General features: G+C 41.2%; 1 protein-coding gene and 1 long non-coding RNA gene across 5 annotated transcripts in view; one reads left to right on the top strand and one right to left on the bottom strand.

The window, feature by feature from the left end:
* Window positions 1-9,475, bottom strand: part of LOC104991338 — a 23,552-nt gene that overhangs the window by 11,220 nt on the left and 2,857 nt on the right. The window contains exon 2 of the long non-coding RNA XR_825599.1: window positions 1,407-1,472. This is a non-coding gene — a long non-coding RNA (uncharacterized LOC104991338). The remainder of the gene's footprint in view (window positions 1-1,406; window positions 1,473-9,475) is intronic.
* Window positions 9,338-9,475, top strand: part of FCRL3 (Fc receptor-like 3) — a 44,510-nt gene continuing 44,372 nt past the window's right edge. For all 4 annotated transcript variants that reach the window (XR_825600.1, XM_010843755.1, XM_010843756.1 and 1 more), the window contains exon 1: window positions 9,338-9,413. The gene's annotated coding sequence lies outside the window, so the exon portion shown is untranslated. The remainder of the gene's footprint in view (window positions 9,414-9,475) is intronic.

Raw genomic sequence — 9,475 nt, 5'->3', positions numbered from 1 at the left:
TACCATAAATAAGTGAAGACACAGGGTGGAAATTAGATAATCTATGACCAATCTAAGAAGAGCAGCCCTCGGGGAGGACATTTGTATTTGGTAATGAAAAAAAAATTTTTTTCACAATTATCAGTCACTTAAGAACTAAACCTTGAATTTAAACTCATATCTTCCTCATTATAGATTCAATGAATGGACAAAAAATTTTTGGAAACATTTAAGAAGAAAGTTCTGAGAATTGAAATTACTGGATCTTATTCTAGTAACCAGCTTATTCTGCAGTTATCCAGGCCACTTTGTGGTTTCATCTAGCTAGTTAAGAAGAAGGAACAGAACATGAATTTATAATATGGCATAGAGCCTTGAAAGATTGGAAGAAAGCATGAGCTATGGGAAAGCAAATGCCCACAAGGACAATGGTCCCCTGTGTGATGTCACCAATGCAGAAAGCTAAGAAGTAGGAGCTTTAGCAGAATACATTTTTCCATGTAAAAAGTTATTCCCTGCAATGGACTGACTGTTTTAGTCAGTTATCCACTCATGTGTTAAAACCATCTTCCCACAGTGATAGTATTTGGAGGTAGTATTTTTGTGAGGTAAATAGATTATAAGGGTAGAGTCTTCGTGAATGGGATTAGTCCCCTTATAAGAAGAGGTCAAAACTGGCTAGTTTTCTTCCTGCTGTATGAGAAAACAAGTCAGCAGTCTGCAACCTGGATAAGGGGCCTCAGCAGAACTAGACCATGCTGGCACCAAGATAGGGCTTTCAGGCTCTAGAACTGTGAGAAATATTTGTGTTATTGATAGGCCCCCCTGGTTTATGATGGGGGCTTCCCTGGTGGGAAGTTAAGGCTATTTACTCTGGCAACTTGGTGGCTCAGACAGTAAAGAATCTGCCTGCAATGCAGGAGACCTGGGTTCGAACCATGGGTTGGGAAGATTCCCTGGAGAAAGGAATGACAACCCACTCCAGTATTATGGTTTATGATATGTTGTTAAGTGCTAAGGAAGTTGTTCAGTCATGTCCGACTCTTTGCAACCCCATGGACTGTAGCCTACCAGGATTCTCTATGCGATTTTCCAGGCAAGAATACTGGAATGGGTTGGCATTTCCTTCTCCAGGAGATCTTCCCAATCCAGGCATTGAACCTGAGTCTCCCGCATTGTAGGCAGATGCTTTACCATCTGAGCCAACAGGGAAGTCAGCCCAAATTGACTAAGATATTCTCTCAGGAAAAATAAGATGCATGTCTGTCTGCCTAATGGGTTGCAACTACCATTTTGTCTAAAGGTGAAGAGATTGTGCCTAGTACCATCTCACTGCCTAAGAGTAAGGGAGTAGGTTAGACATTAGATTCTCTGCAGAAATGAGAAGTCCAGTCCCCACCCCTCCCCTCTCTTTCAGACTGTCTCACCTTCTTGGCTCCTTCTTCTGTCTTTGAATGAAACAGTGTGATTCTGGTACTCCAGAGAGAAAAGGCCTGGAAAACAAAGACTGCAACTTATGACAAAACTAGAAAAATTTTGTCCACAAACAAAAGAAAAGAGGTATTTTGTGAATAACTCACAAGAGTTATCTTGTGAAAGGAGTTATTTTTCACAAATGAAGTCTTAAGCTTTCCTGTCCAAAATTGGCAGTTGTGAGTGACAGTGGCAAATATTACTGTACTGTTACTCGGAGAAAATTCTAAAGAAAGAAATAGTGAAAAATAGTAGAGGGACTTCCCTGGTGGTCCAATGGTTAAGAGTCTGAGCTCCCAATTCAGGGGGTCCAGGTTCGAATCCTGATCAGGGAACTAGATGCCACAAACTTGAACTAAGAGTTTACGAGCTGTAACAAAGGTTGAAGATCTCATTGCATGCCACAATTCAGACCTGGCACAACCAAAATAATAATAATAATAATAATAGCAAAGATTACTGTCTTTGGTAAAATCATCACTCCTGTGAAAGCTGGGCTGGACAGGAGACAGTGGTAGCAAAGCAGGTGAGAACCTCCTAGTGGAAACCTAACCATACATCAAATACGAATTGAAGTCCTTGTGGTGTGACCATACAAGGGAGACATGGTAGATGATATATGTCTTGTTATGAATATCCTCTTTGCTGGGATTGCTTTTCACTAGGTCCTTTTCAGCAGGAACTGTAAGTCGCACTCTTCTGAAAACCATTGTGATCCCTCTTTTCAGAACTGTTTCCATGTCTTAGGCTGACATTTAGCTCCTCTGGGCCCACTGATGGGGGCCCAGTGACCCTGACGTCTCTTGAGAGACCTAGTCTTTTTTGCAGAGCCCAGATGCCCAACTCTAATTTACTTCTTAAGAGCCAGCAGGACCCTGGGATCAGACTAGAGCAGCTCCTCAGAGCTCCAGATATCCACCATACTGAATGAAGACTCAGGATCTTACTGGTGGCAGGCAGAGACAGTGATTCACAGTGTCAGAAGTCGGAGCCTCCAATCCTAAATTCATGAGCAGAATAAGTATCAGTGGAGCTGAGCATGGGGGAAAACATGAACACTGTAGCTTCAGCATGGGTTGCTAGTCTTCTGTTTCTTTGTGCAATTTCTGTCCTTGTGGAAAGTAGGAGTTGGACTAGAGACACTGCAAATTGCTGTTGGCATTTCATAAGAATAACAAATGCACCAAGCTCCTTATAATCTTTCTCTTTTTCATGAAAGTAATATCATCAATCAAATCATCATTGATCACTCATTGTGTGCCCTGGCATTTAGCAGTGGGCTGGGGACTTTAAAAGGCAAGGCTTCTACTCTCCAAACGGCTCCATGTGCTGAACTGCAACACATATTTAGCTAAATGAAGTATCAGAGAAAGGAGAAACCAAAGTGAACAGGAGTGGTCAGAGGATGGGTGATGATTTGTGTTGTCCCTTAGAATTGGGAATAATAGATTAAGTGTTATTATTATTAGGAACAGTGTCTTTTTCAAGGTAGAATTGAGGCTACCAGTGACCCTCTTCATTCTATGTGAAAAGTGTATCTGCACAGTGACTCATCTAAAAAAAATGTTTCTTCTCTCATGGAGTGGATTCATCACAGTTATTTAATGATTGCCCCCCCCAAGAAATTAGCTAAGATCTGGGTCAGGTCATGCAAGCATCAGTATCCACATACTTCAGGGATAATTATCATGGATTCCATACAATTGTGTACTTATTATATGTTACATAGGCAATACCCATATTACGCCTCCTTGCATTAGAGAGTGAAATAAGTCTACCTTCTGGTCCCAGAGTTTTTCATAGTCAAGGTTCTCACATGTCATTTTCTATTCAGATAAAAGTCCCAATCTGTGATGTAAGCTAAGATACTCAGGTCCCTAAAGGACAAGAGATTAAAGGAGGAGATCTCGTTCTGTTCTGCTCAGGGGCTGAAGATATAGGAAACATTACATTTTCCTAGCACAGAGAGGCCACAGGAACCCGTTTGGGACAGGAGTCCAGCATTCTCCATCAGCAGACCTAGAGATCCCAGCTGTGAAGGGCCGCCATGCTGGCCAGTATGACTGTGGAGCTGACAATGGCCACAATCCCACTCAGAGCAAGGTGATGAATATCCCTGTGAGAAGGAAGTTTCACGCTCTTTCATCTCACATAGAAATCCCCAAACCAAGAGCCAGGAGTCATGAGGAAGTCCCAGGAGATCCCAGAGATCAGTGCTGTGGAGAACCAACAACAATTTGAGGATGGGTTTCCTTTACAAGTTAAACTGCTGACATCTTTCTTTCTTTTCATGGAATAAAACACAAAGGGGGCTGGCTTGGCATTAGAAACAAATAAGATGAGAAGGACAAATGATCATGTCTCCAGACAATATCCAGAATTATATTTCCCCAAACTTCTAATGATACTGTTGCAGAAACAGCTTCTGATAATGCTAGTGGGAATGAGGGAATGGAAGGAATTCATAATGACTGAGAGCCAGGCTCTTTGCTGAGATCCTGGTATGGGAATTTGTGAGTCTAATGTATCACCAATCCTCTCTGATAGCCCCACTTTGGGTCTGTTAATTCCATCATCTTGTCCTGTCCTCACCCTCGGGGTTCCCAGGACCCAGACTGTCCTGGGGGATGTGGTGGAACTTTGCTGTAAGATTTGAAGCTGCTCCCACATCCTCCCAGTCCTGTACTGGCTTTATCATGAGGACATCAATCTGGGGAACAACTTAGCACCCTCTGGAGGAGGAGCATTTCTCAATCTCTCCCTGACCACCAAACATTCTGGAAACTACTATAAGGCTGACGGAGCCCTGGGGGTCCAGCTCAGTGAACTGGTGCCACTCTTTGTTTCAGGTGGGTTGATGGTCCCTGGATATGGAAAGCGAAAGTGAAAGTTGCTCAGTCATGTCCGACTCTTTGCGACCCCATGGACTATACAGTCAATGGAATTCTCCAGGCCAGAATATTGGAGTGGGTAGCCTTTCCCTTCTCCAGGGGACCTTCCCAACCAGGGATGGAACTCAGGTCTCCCACATTGCAGGCAGATTCTTTATCAGCTGAGCCACAAGGGAAGCCCAAGAATACTGGAGTGGGTAGCCTACTCTTCTCCAGTGGATCCTCCCAACCCAGGAATTGAACCAGGGTCTCCTGCATTGTAGGTGGATTCTTTACCAACTGAGCTATCAGGGAATCCCAGATACAAGGATAGTATTATAATCAATGACTTTTTATTGGTAACACATGGGAATTTAAGAAAAGAGGTGGAAGTATCTAGGTGATGTTGGCTAAGTGGGAGGAGTTGGAGAAAATGAGCTCATTCCAAGTTTGACTGCTTTTGTTCTCTCTGCACTAACCCGAGAAGTACACACTATATTTAGATAAAATTACATGAATTTATATTTACCATTCCTGCATAGTACCGGCAAGGATTCCAGGGCTCATCACCGATATAGATTGGATTTGAAAAAAAAAAAGAGAGAAAGAAAAAATAAAACCTTCCAAAATTTGCTCAATTATTTTTATGCTTCACAGTTTTCTAAGGTTCCATGCAGTGGGCAATGTTGCTATATTACTAATTTTGCAATATGTCATTTTCCCCTGCATGTAGTCACTTGAGACTAAAATCATTAACACATTCCTCCATGCTTGACTTTTAAATAAAAAGTCCAATTATTAAATGTAATTTGACAATTTCAATAGACAAAATTAGTTTATACTCAATGGAGTAGGATATAATAAGGAGTTATATTTAAATAAATTAAAACAACTTAGTACAATATTTTCCCTTTTACTTATCCATTTCTTTTCAGTTACCCTCCTCATTACAAGAACAGAGACTCCTTTATGTATTCATGAATTTATTTTACAGATCATAAGTGGCCATCTACACGTACATAGCTGGTGGTTGATGCTGGGTATGGGTTGGGACCTCAACCAGAACAGTCAATTAGAGAGTGAATGTAAATGTGATCTGGATTCTCAGGTACTGTGGTGGCCTCAGGGTAGGCCTTTTTGTGTGTTGGCTTAGGCTTCCAAAAAAAAAAAAAAAAAACGTGTGATAGTGAATCTACAACATCTCATCAACTAATTAAAAAATTACCAGTATCACTTCCACCACAATTTCACTGGAAATGCAGGAGATGCCAATTTGATCTCTGGGTGGGGAGGATCCCCTGGAGGAGGACATGGAAACCCACACCAGTATTCTTGCCTGAAAAATCCCATGGACAGAGGAGCCTGGCAGACCACAGTCTATGGAGTCAAAAAGAGTCAGATATGACTGGGCAGTTGAGCACAGTGCCCAACAAGGGCTTCCCAGGTGGCTCAGTGGTAAAAAATCTGCCTGCCAATGCAGGAGACATGGGTTCAATCCCTGGGTCAGGAATATCCCCTGGAGAACAAAATGGCAACCCACTACAGTCTTCTTGCCTGGAAAATACCATGGACAGAGGAGTCTGGTGGGCTACAGTCCATGGGGTTGAAAGAATCAGACACAACTTACTGACTAAACAATAACAACAACAGTGTCCAACAAACTTGTCTGGATGCAAAGAGAGGGAGTATAGACTCCACTTCTAAATAAAGGAACTGTCAAAAATTTTAGAACCATATGTATATTTTAAATTGAAGTATAGTTGGTTTACAATATTGCATTAATTTCAGGTGTACTACACAGTGATTTGTCTTTGTTTTGCAGATTATATTCCATTATAAATTATTACCAGATATTGAATATAATTTCCATATTATACAGTAAACTCATTGCTTAACTATTTTATATATAGTAGTTTGTATATGTTAATCCCATACTCCTAGTTTATCCTTCCCTCCCTCTCTTTCTTGTTTGGTATAGATTACTTTGTATTATTTTTTAGATTAGATGTATAAGTGATATAATTTGTCTTGGTCAGACATTTCACTAAGTGTAGTATTCTCCAGATCCATCCATGTCACTGCAAATGGCAGTATTTTATTCTTTTTTATATTACATCCATATTTTAAACATTTCCACACACTCACCAACATGAATTCCAATCCATGCCTCCCAACCTCACAGCTGAGTCATGCAGTTGTGTCTGACTCTTTGTGACCCCAAGGACTGCAGCACACCAGGCTTCCCTATCCATCACCAACTCCTGGAGCTTGCTCAAACTCATGTCCATTGAGTCAGTAATGCCATCCAATCATCTCATCCTCCGTCATCCCCTACTCCTCTTGCCTTCAATCTTTCCCAGCATCAGGGTCTTTTCTAATGAGTCAGTTCTCCGCATCAGGTGGCCAAAGTATTGGAGTTTCAGCTTCAGCATCAGTCCTTCCAATGAATATTCAGGACTGATTTCCTTTAGGATGGACTGGTTTCATTTCCTTGCAATCCAAGGGACTCTTGAGAGTCTTCTTCAAAAACATCAATTCTTCAGCACTCGGCTTTCTTTGTGATCCAACTCTCACATCCATACATGACTACTGGAAAAACCATAGCTTTGACTAGATGGACCTTTGTCAGCAAAGTAATGTCTTTGCTTTTTCACATGCTGTCTAGGTTGGTCATAGCTTTTCTCTCAAGGATCAAGCATCTTTTAATTTCATGGCTGCAGTCACCATTTGCAATGATTTTGGAGCCCAAGAAAATAAAGTCTGTCACTGTTTCCATTGTTTCCCCATCTGTTTGCCATGAAGTGATGGGGCCAGATGGCATGATCTTCATTTTTTGAATGCTGAGTTTTAAGCCAGCTTTTTTACTCTCCTCTTTCACACTCATCAAGAGGCTCTTTAGTTCCTCTTTGCTTTCTACCATAAGGGTGGTGTCATCTGCATATCTGAGGTTATTGATATTTCTCTCAGCAATCTTGATTCCAGCTTGTGATTCACCAAGCCCAGCATTTCAGATGATGTACTCTGCATATAAGTTAAATAAGCAGGATGACAATAAACAGCCTTGACATACTCCTTTCTTTGTTTGGAACCAGTCCAGTGTTCCAGGTTCTAACTGTTGCTTCTTGACCTGCTTACTAGAAGTATAAAAGTAGGCACCTTTTATTAACCAACACTTTCATAAAGGTGTGTTTTTAGCATTTTCAGCATAAGTATATCTCTTTGTAGTATATTAGTTGTAAGTCCAAGAATCTAAAGAATTTCTTCAAATGATATACCATACTGATCCTCACTAATATCTACTAGCCAAAAATTATTACCAGTGACCAAGCTCTAGAGCCCTGCTGCATAACTGTGCATCCATTGTCAAAAACAATGTGTCATATAATTAAAAATTCATTAAGAAGATAGACATCATGTAACGTGTTTCTTCTATAATAGAAAAAGAAAGGAAGGGAGGAAGACAGGAAGGAGGAAAGAAGAGAAGGGAAGAAGAAAATAAAGCAAGCATGATGGAGAACACACCAGACTCTTTTCAGCTCCTGTGATACTATAGTTTAAGGAGAGAAAGGAACATCATACATGTTGAGTCCTGCCCCAGGCCACAGGTGAGATGTCTTGCAAGGCCACAGAAACAGAACCCAAGGTCATCTCTGAAGCTGACTGAGACCCACTGTAGCTGTTCCCAAAAGCTCTTGATTATCAGTAGCAAGCTTCCTGACTCCTAGTTAGGCAAAGATGTCCACTCCAGGAAACACCCTATAGTCTCCCAACCAATCACGTAATGCCAACCTTCCAGCAGGAATTTTCTTTTACTTGAGGCCATAAGAATTAGCTATTAACCCATAAAAACTGTCTGCTCTCCCTGGTCTTTCAGGAGGTCGGCCCCCTGTGCTCACAGTGCCCAACTTTATCTCTGCTCTTTATTCTTAATAAACTGACTCCTTTCTGCAGTACTCTGTGGCTGGAAATTCTTTTCCAACCTGCACTTGGACTGCCTCAACAATGCAATCACATAAATACATACAGAAAAACAAAATTTGGTAACTGTCATGGGGGGAAAGCATAGAAAGACATTTGTTTAAAGAGAACTTCTTTCCCTTGTAGCCTCAGGATGGGCTCCTCAAAGAAGGGAAACTTGATCAGAGATTTCTCTAAGATAAAAATGTCTTTGAATGGCCATAACTTTCTATCCTACTGAGAACCATCTGTCTCTATGTGTAGAGCATGCTTTCCCAGCAGAGGTGATATCAACCTCAAGGCAGCAAAAATTAGTCCTTGTAGAGGTGAAAAAAAAATCTTATTTTTTATGTATAAAGCGTATATAATAAATACATAAAGATATACAGCATATCTGTGCTATTGCTTCATACAGTAGGGAGGTGGTTAGGGGAAAAAAAAATCTAAATAGACCCTTTGGGATGTGCTAATGAAATAAATGTCAAGAAATCCTGGTCTAGAGTTTTTCATAGTTTCTTTAAAAAATAATTATTAAATGCCTCCCTGCAAGAGAGAATTGGTAGAGGCACAGGGGATACAATGTTGGGTAAGATAAGCATGGGCCTTTAAATGTTAGCTCAGGAAAAGACATAAAAGCAAGCAAGAAAACAGAGGAAACAATTACAAATTATGATAAATGCTGTGGAAAAAGGGTACAGAGGCCTGAGATAGGAAATAAGCAGCTGAGACCTCTTCAATTGAAAGGTTAGGGCTCTGGCTTTAAAAACAGAAGTTTTGCAGAATGAGGCCTAACACCTGGTCTTTCCTTTGTAAGGCAGAAGCCTAACGTAAGCTTTGTTTGCTGAGGCATCCACTTCTAAGAACTGCTTTGAATAAACATGTTTCCAGCCACTGGATAAGAAGGCAGCATGAAAGCCCATCCCCCAATCCCAGACTTCCTAGTTTTAGAGACATTGATTGATTTTCATAACTGACAATCTGGGCTTGGTTCCCCCTCTCCCGCCCCCCACCCCGCTCTCTCTTCTTGTGCTCCACCCTCCCCTCCCCCCCCTCCTCCGGTCAATAAAAGCAGAACCCCAGGCCTTTGACCTCATAGTGTAGCCTCAGGCGAGCCATATTGCTTTCCCGGATTCTGTGAGTAATAAACTTTTCTTTTTCAAACTTTCTTCGTGCTTATTGCTGAGGGTTGTCAACTA

This window comes from Bison bison, unplaced genomic scaffold (genome assembly GCF_000754665.1).
Source record: "Bison bison bison isolate TAMUID 2011002044 unplaced genomic scaffold, Bison_UMD1.0 scf7180017864186, whole genome shotgun sequence".
Lineage (NCBI taxonomy): Eukaryota > Metazoa > Chordata > Mammalia > Artiodactyla > Bovidae > Bison > Bison bison.
Note: the sequence above shows the minus strand (reverse complement) of the source record. Positions and strands in the feature narration are given on the sequence as shown.